This window comes from Brassica napus, chromosome C7 (genome assembly GCF_020379485.1).
Source record: "Brassica napus cultivar Da-Ae chromosome C7, Da-Ae, whole genome shotgun sequence".
Classification (NCBI taxonomy): domain Eukaryota; kingdom Viridiplantae; phylum Streptophyta; class Magnoliopsida; order Brassicales; family Brassicaceae; genus Brassica; species Brassica napus.
The window spans coordinates 27,073,291-27,086,127 of NC_063450.1; the positions used below are offsets into that span (position 1 = coordinate 27,073,291).

Sequence of the window (12,837 nt, forward strand, 5' to 3'; positions counted from 1 at the left end):
AGAGAGAGAGAGGCGGCCGCATCAATAGGGAGAGAGAGAGAGGCGGCCGCAGCAATAGGAGAGAGAGAGAGGCGCCTAGGAGAGACATCAAACCCTAGTTTCCTTTTACTTGTTTTTGTATACTTTCTATATTTGTATCTTTCCATTTATCTCTTTATAATTCTCATATATAAAGGCACCTTATGTTATGAATAATAATAAGAACTTACAGATTCTAAATCCTTAAGTTTACAATAAGAGCATGATTAATGGATGGGTTCTTAGAGTGGAGTTCTTAACGGAATATAAAAAAAACTTCTCTTAACTTTTAAATAAAAAAGTTAAGAACCAGCTCTTAAATAAGAACCAGCTCTTAAATAAGAACCAGCTTAACTTTTAAATATCTTATTTAAGAGCCGGTTCTTAACTTTTTTAGTTAAAAGTTAAGAGACGGTTTTTTATATTCCATTAAAAACCCCACTCTAAAAACTCTTCTATTAATCATGCTCATAGAGCATTATTAATAGAGAATTCTTAGGGTGGGCTTTTAGCGGCATATAAGAATCCCCCGAAAACTCCCCGTTAATCATGCTTTTAGTCCCTCCGAGGTAGTGAAAAAAATGATGTCATTGGGCATGCCTTTAATATTGATGCCGATGGATATGGATTCCAATTTTACTCGTGTGGTCCTTCCGAGCTTACTCATGAGACGCTAAATAATCACATAAATCTGTATATTTATTGTTATTAGTTAAGACGACACTAATTAAGTTGCGTTTAAGTCAATAGTTAATACTCCCTCCGTTTCATATTAAGTGTCGTTTTAGAGAATTTTTTTAGTTACAAAATAAGTGTCGTTTTCGATTTTCAATGCAAAATTTATTAATTTTATGTAAAATTTATTTTTTTATTGGTTGAAATATAGTTAGGTGTATAGTTAATAGTGTTTTTTTTTATAGGAAATGTACAAAATTAATTGTTTCCTTAATCCGTGTGTCGAAACCTAAAACGACACTTATAATGAAACATAGATAGTATGTGCTTCACATATATGAGAATTGAATAGATCAAAATTGTAGGCTTGAAAGGAGTTTTTGCAATGATTAACAACATTTCTATTAGATCTTAACTAATCAAATTTACAGTTCTTCTCTGTCATTTCATGTCGACAGAACACTTGAAACTTATTTGGGACTAACACAAATGAGCTTTATTATAAATGGGCTGAACTTATTAGGGGGCCGATAATATACGAGCATAAATTAAGCAACGGGCTATATTACTATTTCTACAAGATTGACTAATCGAATGAGATAATCATTAAGGTATCTTTCATACTTAAAACTAAATAAATAAAACAAGGGTTGCCGGCCTATTCCCCCCTAGACACATTAACCCTACTTATTCCCCCCCCCCCCCCCCCCGAAAAAAAAACTATCAAGCTCTTCATAAACCCACCCAAACATAGACTTTTTCTTTAAATCTCCCCCTAAACTTTTTTTTACCGCCCTCTCTGATCAATTTCGAAATCAAAATTAAAAGAATTAAAAATGCTACCCAATTAAGAAAACCAGACCCGATCTGACGTTTGAAAACCCGACCCAGACTTAACTTTAAAAAAAAATGGAGATCCTCCTATACATTAAAAGAGAAGTCACTTTAGTGATTTCTGCTGACATGGCATTAATATAGAACTTTTCAGAAAAATTGTTATAATTCTATTGGATGGTCGATTTTTTTGAATTTTATTTTTCATTTATTTTAATCAATCACTTATGTAGACAAGCCCAAAACTATTGTCGATTTCGTTAAGCCCATATATAGCTAAGGAATAATAATTATCGATTTCGTTAAGCCCATATATAGCTAAGGAATAATAATTATCGATTTAGTTTAGCATTGGCAAGATTTAGAACTAAGACAAATATTAAAAACTTTCCTTATTATTCAAATAGTAAACTTGCGCATGTTGATATCATATTAATTACATTTCCTTATTATTCATTATAATGTTTCTAATTAGTAGGGGTGGGCTTTCGGGTACCCGTTCGTGTTCGGGTCTGGTATTTTGGATTTTCGAGTATTTCGGTATAGAGGTGTAGAACCCGTTCGGGTATTTCTGTACTTCGGGTCGGGTTCGGGTATTTTTAGTTCGGATTCGGTTATTTCAGATCGGGTTCGAATATTTAGATTTTGAAAAAAAAATTAAAATTTTCATTTCTCAAGTTTCTTATATTTAAAAATATAACTTTCAGTTAACTAATTTTTTATTTTTAATAGATTGAATGGTTAATAGATTTAGACATAAAAATTTAAAACTAAAAAGGCATAATTTAGTTATTTTTTTAAAAAAATTGGATGTAATTTTTTGTTAATTTTTTAAATAAAAAACTTGACATGCATTTTCGGATCGGGTTCGGGTGCCACTTCGGATATCGGGTAAAGTGCCCACCCCTACTAATTAGGTTGTTTGTTTTTAATAACTTACCTTTTTAATATGGATTACTTGCGCAAGTTGAAATCATTAAATATGCAAATAACTTATTGACAAAATTTGTTTTTAATAACTTACTTTTCTAATATGGATTACTTGCACAAGTTGAAATCATTAAATATGCAAATCACTTATTCACAATATGGATTACTTGCGCAAGTTGAAATCATTAAATATTATCGATTTAGTTTACCCTTGAGCAAGATTTAGAATTAAGACAAATATTAAAAACTTTCATTATTATTCAAACGGTAAACTTGCGCATGTTAATGTCATATTTATTACATTGCTTACAAAATATTTTAATGTTTCTAATTAGTTTGTTTGTTTTTAATAACTTACCTTTCTAATATGGATTACTTGCGCAAGTTAAAATCATATCATATGCAAATCATTTTTTGATAATACACATTTAATATCTTTCTTTAAACGATTTCATTATTTATTGTGCAAAATATTGTGCGTCAATAATATGAAAAATAAATCGACTGTATATATATATGAAACACCCAAGGTCTTAAAATACAAACATTCTCTTTTTATTTTTTAAAGTATTATTCACAAATTTCTCCTCTCATACTATTAAGGTATTACGACGATGCTGCTTGTGTGCTAAGAAAAATGTGTTTAGACCCAAAGGCTCCTCATCTTTCATCGACTCTGCCACCCACTTTGCCTTGGAAGTATTATATGCTACTTGATGAATCGACTCTGCCACCCACTTTCATCGACTCTGCCACCCACTTTACCTTAGAAGTATTATAGAAAGATTAATAATGTTTTATTTATTACTTTTAATATTTATAAACTATAAAATACAATGAACGAAATTTTATATAAGATAATTATAATAGTTTTATACTCGACTTGATGAATTATGTTCGAATATAATTATATAATAACTATTTTAAATATTACAAAATCCAAAAATATTTATTTATATTATTTTTAAATTATTTATCGTTGTTTAAAGAATAAATTTATCATAATTTTAAAATAATTTATAAAATGCTTACAAAATGCAAGATAAAGTTTCACTTTCAAGAGTTAAGTCGAGATCTGGATTAAAAATCCTAATAACTGGTAAAGAAGGGAAGCCGGAGACAAAAATATTGAATGTTGTCTACAAACAAGTTTTTCAGAATATTTCGTAGTCACGGTACGTAATTTTAATCTATTTTTTTTTTCAAATACAAATTTTATAATGAATAAACTGTTGCAATTATTTATTTTTTTTGTATTTGCTAGATGGGTTGTGATGAGTTAGGAGACCGATGACTATATGTCAATTTAATATTATTTCATGTTCAATAAAATTTAGAAATGTATAAATCTATCAAATAATGTTAACCCGTCAAATTGCTTACAAAATTTATTTAATTTTTTGCAAGTTTCTAATTGAATTTGCTTTCTTTATCGAGAAATGTACTTCATAATTTATATTATTTATGGATAATATATTGATTTTTATTATATTTTCTTTTAATATGTCTACATAAATGTTTGTTTATAATTTATGGAAAAATAATATTATTCACCTAAAATAAAGAATTACGAAACATATACAATACAATTCTAATTAATGATAATATAAAATCTGTTACTTCTAAAACTATACACTATTTATTCTATTTTTTGAATGAAAGTATCTTCGTAAACACACAAAATATTTTGTGACGTTGCAATTATTCATACACACAATATCTGCCTCTTCGTACTGACGTTACTGTGTTCCCTCTCGTGAAGTACGGGCCGAAAAGAACATAGGGTGCGGACCGATCATGTTCTTATGCCCGCATAGGGGTGCGGACCGGTCACCTAGTTTAATTAAAATCAGAATCAAATTGGAGCTTACTGTTTTTTTCTATTTTTTGCCCCGACACAGAACAACGACTGGAGAGACAAATTGGGGATACTGAAATTAGGGTTTGTTGCAGTACTCACGACACAAACGAAGAAGATGACAGAGAAAGAGAAGAGAGAGACAGTGAGGAACGACGATGTTGAAGGGGCTGTTGTTTTTAATGTGTTTTGTACTCATGTTTGGTTTTGTGGCAGGGCACTTCTTCTCATGTCCATGAAGAGATCAGACTTACACAACCTACTCAATCTACTCAAGCTCAAGACTAGTAGTTCTTTTGTTGTAGTTTAAAACTCGAAAATTCCTTTTTAATGTACTTTGTGGCTTTTCTTGTTCTTTAAATCTCTTGGTCGAATGTACTTGGTGTCTTTTCTTGTGGTTAAAACTTGTCCTACTTACGAGTTAACTATGAATATACAAACTTCAACAGAAAACAGTAGAAGAAAAGACATCTCAAAAATGAAGAGACAGGAGAAAAGAAAAATAAAAAACAGAACACAATTACATAAGCAAGCAAATAAAATATTTGATATCTTCCAAACCAAACTTACGAACACCTTTCAACTATGTACCTTGAACAAGCATTCAAACCAAAAAAAAAAGAGTTGATTGAGATGTGAAAACGCTTCTCTGTTCTTCATTCAAACTTGGATTTCTTCTCCTGCACCAGCAGCAACAACCTGCAATGAACAAGCTCGTCTTAGTCTCTTTTAGTTACAGAAGCGATTCGATCCTCTGAACTAAAAGAGAGTTTACTCACCGTGTTTTCTTTGTTTTCCATTTTTTGCAGCTGCTTCAGAGATTTTAACTTCTTCACCTATACAAAAAAAACATTTAACACCGTATAGATGAGCAACGCAACCTTTCAAAAACACTGAATAATATAATTATGTTACCTTCTTTAGCAACAAGTTACTTGGTGGACTTCTTAGTCTCTTCTTGAATTTTCTTAGTCCTTGGCTTACTGGTACTTTCAGGTTTCTTCGGAGACTTAATGTCCTTGTTTTCTGGAACTGTTCTCCGATTGACAGAGTTGGTTGCTACTGCTTTCTTCCTCCTCACGGGCAAACTATTCTTAGAAACAGTCTCCTTTCTATTTGCACGTTTCTTCTCTGGAGGTTGAGCAACAATTATCATTGGAGTCCATCTTCTGATCCTTGAACAACCTCTGGAACATCAGCTTGGTTCACATCCAAAGACCTCCTGGTTCTATGCTGTTGGATGCTTTCTGAGACCTCTTCCGCCTTGGCTTCTTCTGTGACAGCTGAATCTTGCGAAACATCCTCTTTCATAATCTCTGATATGATCTTCGAATCTACAGGAGTGGAGAGTGAACTCTGGACATCATCGTCGTCTTCGTCTCTCTCGGTTCTTCGTCATCGTCTCTATCTGTTCCTCATCGTCATTGTCTCTCTCTGTGTTCCTTGTCGTCTCTTTCTCTGCGTTCCCAGTCATCTGTTCTTAGTCGTCGTCTGATCCCCAATTTGTTTTTTTTTTAAGTTAAGTCGGGTCGGATTTGTTTTAATTTCGGGTCGGATTTGGTTTTTAAACGCGTTTTTGTTTAAACGGTAAAATCACTGTTTTCTAAACGCGTTTTTGTTTTTTTTAATTGCGATTTGAAAATTGATTAGGGAGGGGGATTAAAAAAGTTTAGGGAGAGATCTAAAGAGAAAGTCTATCATTGGGTAGATTTATGAAGAGTTTGATGGTTTAGGGAGGAATAAGTAGGGTGTGTGAGTTTACAGGGTTTTAGGCAGCCAACCCAAGACAATTCCAGTTGACAATTCCCAATATAAATCCAGTTTGAGTGAATTTTTCGTGAAAATACATTCTATGTGTAAATTTCGGCTTGCCATGGCTATGACTGTCTTGAGTCTCTCGACTACGCAGATACTTGCGCGGTCAAAATGGACACAACCATAAGAAACATCCCCTAGTGGTACATTTATACGAAAATAATGAACAACATTTAAATAAAACACATCTCAGATTCTCTATATTAGTAGGAAATATTTCTCTTACAGAATATTTATGAGAGAAGAAGATGAGAAGTTTTTTTTTTTGTATTTAATTGATACTCCCTCCGTTTCATATTAAGTGTCGTTTTAGAGAATTTTTTTCGTTACAAAATAAATGTCGTTTTCGACAATGCAAAATTTATTAATTTTATTCAAAATTTATTTTTCTATTGGTTGAAATATGGTTAGGTATATAGGTAATAGTTTTTTTTATAGGAAATATACAAAATTAATCTTATATATTAAAAGAGAAGTCACAACCTTGATTCATGTGTGATTTTTTTTTTAAATGGACATTCACTAGAAATCAGTTATCATTCATTTATTACTAATAATAAGGATTAATAATATATCATTCCTAATATAACATCGACTCCTAAAAACCCGGATTGGTTAACAAACTCACCTTGATTCATGTGTGATATTTTTATTTGGATCATCATTTAAATTTTTTATTAAATGTATTTCATTAATGCTAATATATAATCTTTTAACTACTTAAATCATAATATAATTTGATATATTTTAATTTAAAATATAAATATATATATTTAATTTTCTTAACAAATGTGTTGAAAAACATTATAAAAATATCTTAATTATCAAAAATTGTATATAAATATTTTCACTAATTTTTTAATGAGTGATGAAATTAATGTTATTATACATTAATATATATACTCAGTTATCTTTTATAAAATGAAAAAATCATATCAAATTTTACTATTTTATAGTTATATCTATCATTTTAAAATAAAACATTGTATTTAACTAAATATGATAAAATTATTTTAAACTGATAAATTAATATATTTTATTTTCACAAACATTAAAAATTTATGTTAGAAATATAATATGTTGGTAGAACGGGTTAACATTAGTAAATTAGATAATTCGTGTATAAAATTAACTTATCTTAAACTTTTATATATATATATATATAGTTATTATCTTAAATGAATAAACATAAAAAATATGGATAAAGGAAATCTAACGCTTTGAATTACGGATCATGACCATAATAATTGAATAAAAAATAATTTAAAAAAATATATACCAAATATATGTGATGATTTGAAATAATCAATTAACTTACAGCATGAAAACTATCAAGTTGTTATATTTAAAATATTTATATATAAACATTTAAATATATAAGTAACTTTAAAAATATATTCTAATTATGTAAAATATATATAAACATGAAAATTAATATCCGCACGGTTATGCGGGTCCAAATCGTTGTTTTCTTAATTCGTGTGCCGAAACTTAAAACAATACTTATAATGAAACAGAGGGAGTATATCTGAAAGGTTTGAAACGATTTAAAAATAATAATGGATGTTCGAAATATGCAGGGCGTATACGTTAGAGCTTGTGTCAAAGGACCTGTTTTTAAGAAATATTTTTTTATTTAATTTTTAGAAATATTTTCTTATATTTATTCGTGAGATTGAAGGGAAATAACACAAAAATAGGAATAATAGAAGAAAATAATTAATAAATTAATTTAGTATCCAAGAAGAACTGGTCTTTTGCTAATCTCACTCCGTAGTTGTCGTGATCAAGTGGTTGCTATAATATGCACCGTTGTAGTATTAAAATTAATTGATAAGATCACCATGTCGATCAAATTGAATAAATACACAAACAACAAAGCAGATAATTAATTTAGAATAATTGCTGTTTATAAGAACTAGTTTGTAGACTTGGAACAGATGATTTAGAAAGGATATATTTTTAATAGCCCGCCAATGGTAGTAAATTTTAATTGAATCTCAGCTTTGAACTCTGACTAAATCCACTGACTTGAAAGTTGACACAAGATATCACAACCAGAACTGGTTATTAGACCATCATTATCGCGGTTCCTTAATGACGTCTCATAGGGTTAATTTAATTTTAAAAAAAAACAGGAGATACGGCTCTTAAGTAAGGCCACGAAGGAACGCCTCTTAGTGGACATGTGTCAACAAGTGAGAGGGTCTTGGTTCGGTTACGCGTTAAACGCGATCAATCTTGGCTCTCTCTCTCTCTCTCTCTCTCTCTCTCTCTCTCTCTCTAATCCTCTATTCGACGAAAGACAATTTGTATCCTCACGGTTTCTCTGATCTAGTCGGCGATGTTTCCCTCGGTGGCTCGAGTCGGCGACCTCTCTCGGTGGTTCTCCTCGACGGCGACGGACCTCTATCGCGGTGGCTCTCCTCAAATCGAAAGGGAAGCGGTTGTTGTGTTCTTCGATTCTGCATTGTCTTTGATTATGCATCTTCTGGTTCTGATCGGTTGTTTTTCTATGTTATCTGTTGGTTCTCGTCGAATATGTGTCTCGGTGGGTCTCGTCGACGGCGACCGAGCTTTCCCTCGTTGCCTCTCCTCCAATCGAAAGGTAAACCGGTTCTTCTGTTGTTTCATTACGCATGTGCTTGATTATTTGTTTGTTTCTGTGTTTGTTGTGTTCTCGTCGAATCTTTGTCTTGTAAACCGGTTCTTCTGTTGTTTGTTTCCGGTTATCTGTTGGTTCTCGTCGAATCTGTGTCTTTTTTTGTTTCTGTGTTTGTTGTAAGATCGATGTTCTGTCTTTGATATAAAGCAAAGCTTGTTTCAATTTGTTTTTGATATGTTCGGACTTTCTGTTTCAATTAAAGCAATGGATCATTTTTGATATGTTATGGCTTTCTGTTTGTTTGTATGTTTCAATCTTTGCAAATCGTTTCTTTCTTCTCTTTCTTAATCATGTGATTGCATCTGTTTCATTTTGTTTATGTGCTATGTTTCAATCATGTGATTGCTTCCGTGATAAATATATTAATCATGTGATTGCTTCTGTGTGTTTCAAATATAAAGCAATGCTTGTTTCATTTTGCATATGTGCTATGTTTCAATCCTGGCTCTGTTTCCTTTCTATGATTTATTTTCGGTTTTGATTCTCGTGAATCATAAACTAATTTACTGATATGTGCATGTGTGTTTGTGTGTTTAACTGTGAGGGTCGTGAACGGAACAAGACGAAGGAACCTCAAAGCAGAGGAGTACATTTGGTATCGCAATAGAGGTAAATGTCTTCAACTTTTGAATTGATTGATAGCTTTATGGTTGAGTTAGGTAGTTAATGTTTTGCTTAGTGTTAGATTGTGGTTGTGTGAGTAATAAATACGTGTAATGGTTAGATAGAAAGCGCTGTTGGAGTGTGATGAATGTGTTAGGTTGATGTCAACTCCATTTGGTTGGTTGCGATGAATGCTTTGATGAATTTAAGACCATGTTCTTCTCTTTGTAGATAAATGTCAACTCGTTTTAGTTGGTTGTGATGAATGCATCTAAACTTCGTTTCTTTTCTTCCTTCTCTGACGATATAAACACACTTCTTTCTTCTCTTCCATCAAGTAAATACATTCTTGTCTTTTAATCTTCTTTCTTCTCCCCCATCTTGTAAAGACATTCTTGTCTTTTATTCTTCTTTCTTCTCTTCCATCTTGTAAAGACATTCTTGTCTTTTAAACTTCTTTCTTCTCTTCTATGACATTTGCGGATATGGATTATAATCCATATACGCAGACACCAAGGTTTGTTGAGCTTCTAAATAGTCAACAAGACAGTGTGTTTCGTTTAGTTGAAGAGAGTCAAGGTACTGAAGCTTCATCACAGTTACGTTTAGTAGAAGAGAGTCAAGCCACTCCTGCAGAGCGTAGAGAACGAAGGAAATGGACTCCAACAGATGACATTGTGCTCATCAGCTCGTAGTTAAACACGAGCAAGGACCCTGTTGTGGGGAATGAGCAACGATCCGGTTCTTTCTGGAAGAGGATTGCGGCATACTTTGCGGCCAGTCCCAAAATTGCAAGCCTTAAACAGAGAGAAGCTAGCCACTGTAAGCAGCGATGACACAAGATCAATGATCTTGTCTCCAAGTTTTGTGGATGTTATAAAGCGGCAACAAGGGAGAAAAGTAGTGGGCAAAATGAGAATGATATTCTCAAATTAGCCCATGAAATCTTCTACAACAACCATAAAAAAAAATCACCCTCGAACATGCGTGGAAGGAGCTTCGGAATGATCAGAAATGGTGTGACCTTTCTACCTCTAAAACCGATGGCATCTCCAAAAATAGAAAGTGTGAGGACAGTACACAATCATCAAGCTCACACGCCACAGGTGAAGCTGATCAAGGTACCATTCACCCCCTGGTGTTAAGGCAGTAAAGGGTTCTGGTAAGAAGACTGCGTTGGAGGGCAAAGCGCTGTCTGAGTTTCAGTGCATGTGGTCGATCAAACAGCAGGACTTGGCTATCAAAGAGAGGCTTTCCAAGATGAGTCTACTAGCCAAAAAGGAACCTCTAGCTGATTACGAAGAAGCTCTTAAAAAGAAGCTGATTAATGACTTTTTGTCTAGTTAGTTTTAAGGTCTCAAGGTCGTGTTGTTTGTTTTCTGTTTCTGTTTCAAGTTATTGTGCTTGCGTCTGTATCAGTTTCATTTTCATGTTCATCTTCTGTTTCAGTAATGATAATGATATGCTGTTCTGTTTCGTGATTCGTGTTGTAATTGACTCATGTTGTTGTTATTAACTCATGTTGTTGAGATGGAACTTGTGTTTGATCTTGTGGTTATTGACTCATGTTGTTGTTTGTTTCAGGCTTGGACTCTCGGATTGTAGACACACAAGTCACATATCTTGGGAGCATCAGTGACACGGACTCACGGATTGTAGACACACAAGTTTGTTGTTTGTTTCAGGCTTAGCCTCTGTCAACACACGTCTAGTTTGTACTCTAGTGTCTTGTAGTCTCATGTCACAAGGTCTTGTATTTTACTGTCTTGTTTGTACTCTACTGTCTTGTAGTCTCATGTCACAAGGTCTTGTATTTTACTCTCTTGTTTGTACTCTATTGTCACTGACTCATGTTATTAGAAAGTTGTATAAATGGAAGTGTTTTCACGATTGTAGAATTCACCAAACGATCAAACACTAGTTCCATCTTCATATTTCACCAAACTATCAAACACAAGTTCCATCACAAGTTCTTTATCTCAAGTTCTTTTATCTGAAGTTCTTTTATCTCAACTTCTCAAGTTCTTTACCAAACCACAAGATCAAACACAAGTTCCATCTCAAGCTATTTCTTCAATCTCAAGTTCTTTAACTAAACACAACTTCCATCTCAAGCTATTTCTTCCATCTCAAGTTTAAAACAAAAATTTCATCTCTTGGTTTCTTCTTCCCATACCAGTTTTGAGGGAGTAGATGATGAAGCTTTTGATCAATATTTTGATCAACATTTTGATCAAACATTCGAGAATATTTTTGTTGATTATGGTGGTCAAGAAGAAGAAACGAAGAGATGGAAAAAATGAGTTTATATTGAGAGAAATCGTGAACAAGGCCACACACGGTTATGGAATGGTTATTTCAGTGATACTCCAACATATCCTGAAATTTTTTTCCGACGCCGTTTTAGATAGAACAAGCCATTGTTCATGCGCATTGTTGATCGTCTCTCCAATGAAGTTAAATACTTTCAGCAAAAGGAAGATGGTCTTGGAAGGCTTGGTCTCTCTACACTCCAAAAATGTACAGCATCTATTCATGTCTTGGCGTATGGTCATGCGGCTGACACGGTCGACGAATACCTCTGGCTCGGTGAAACTACAACTCGGTTATGTGTGGAAAATTTTTTGGAAGGAATAATAAATTTATTCAGCGATGAGTACCTAAGAAGACCAACACCGGCTGATCTTCAACGTCTACTTGGTATTGGAGAGCATCGTGGATTTCCCGGGATGATAGGAAGCATCGACTGTATGCATTGGGAGTGGAAGAATTGTCCCACCGCTTGGAAAGGGAAATATTCTCGTGGTTCGGGTAAACCAACAATCGTTTTAGAGGCGGTTGCTTTATATGTTCTCTGTATATGGCATGCGTTTTTTGGACCTTCAGTACCTTAAACGATATCAGTGTTCTTGATCGCTCCCCTGTTTTTGATGATATAATAAGGGGTCAAGCTCCGCAAGTCACTTACTATGTTAATGGAAGAGAGTATCATTTGGCTTACTATCTCACCAATGGTATTTATCCGAAATGGGCAACATTTATCCAATCTATTCTAATACCACAAGGACCGAAAGCACAATTATTTGCTCAACATCAAGAAGCTGTCCGAAAAGATGTCGAGCGTGCTTTTCGAGTCTTGCAAGCTCGCTTTGCCGTTGTTAAAAATCCAGCACTTTTTTAGGTTAAAGTCAAAATTGGGAAGATTATGAGAGCATGTATCATACTCCATAATATGATAGTAGAAGACGAACGAGATGGATACACGCAATTTGATGTTTCCGAGTTCCAACAAGGAGAAGACAACGGAAGTTCGCATGTGGATCTCAAGTATTCTACAGATATCCCTACAAATATCGCCAATATGATGGGTGTTCAAACTAGAATTCGTGATAGACAAATGCATGAACAACTGAAAGATGATTTGGTTGAATATGTATGG

At 33.3% G+C, this 12,837-nt stretch overlaps 1 long non-coding RNA gene across 1 annotated transcript; it reads right to left on the reverse strand.

Moving 5' to 3' along the window:
* Positions 1-4,729: 4,729 nt before the first annotated feature.
* On the reverse strand, positions 4,730-6,356 carry LOC106374462. The gene is made up of 3 exons (XR_001274960.3): positions 5,231-6,356; positions 5,095-5,151; positions 4,730-5,014 (listed from the first exon to the last, which is right to left on the reverse strand). It is a non-coding gene; the product is annotated as an uncharacterized LOC106374462 (long non-coding RNA).
* Between the last annotated feature and the right edge of the window lie 6,481 nt (positions 6,357-12,837).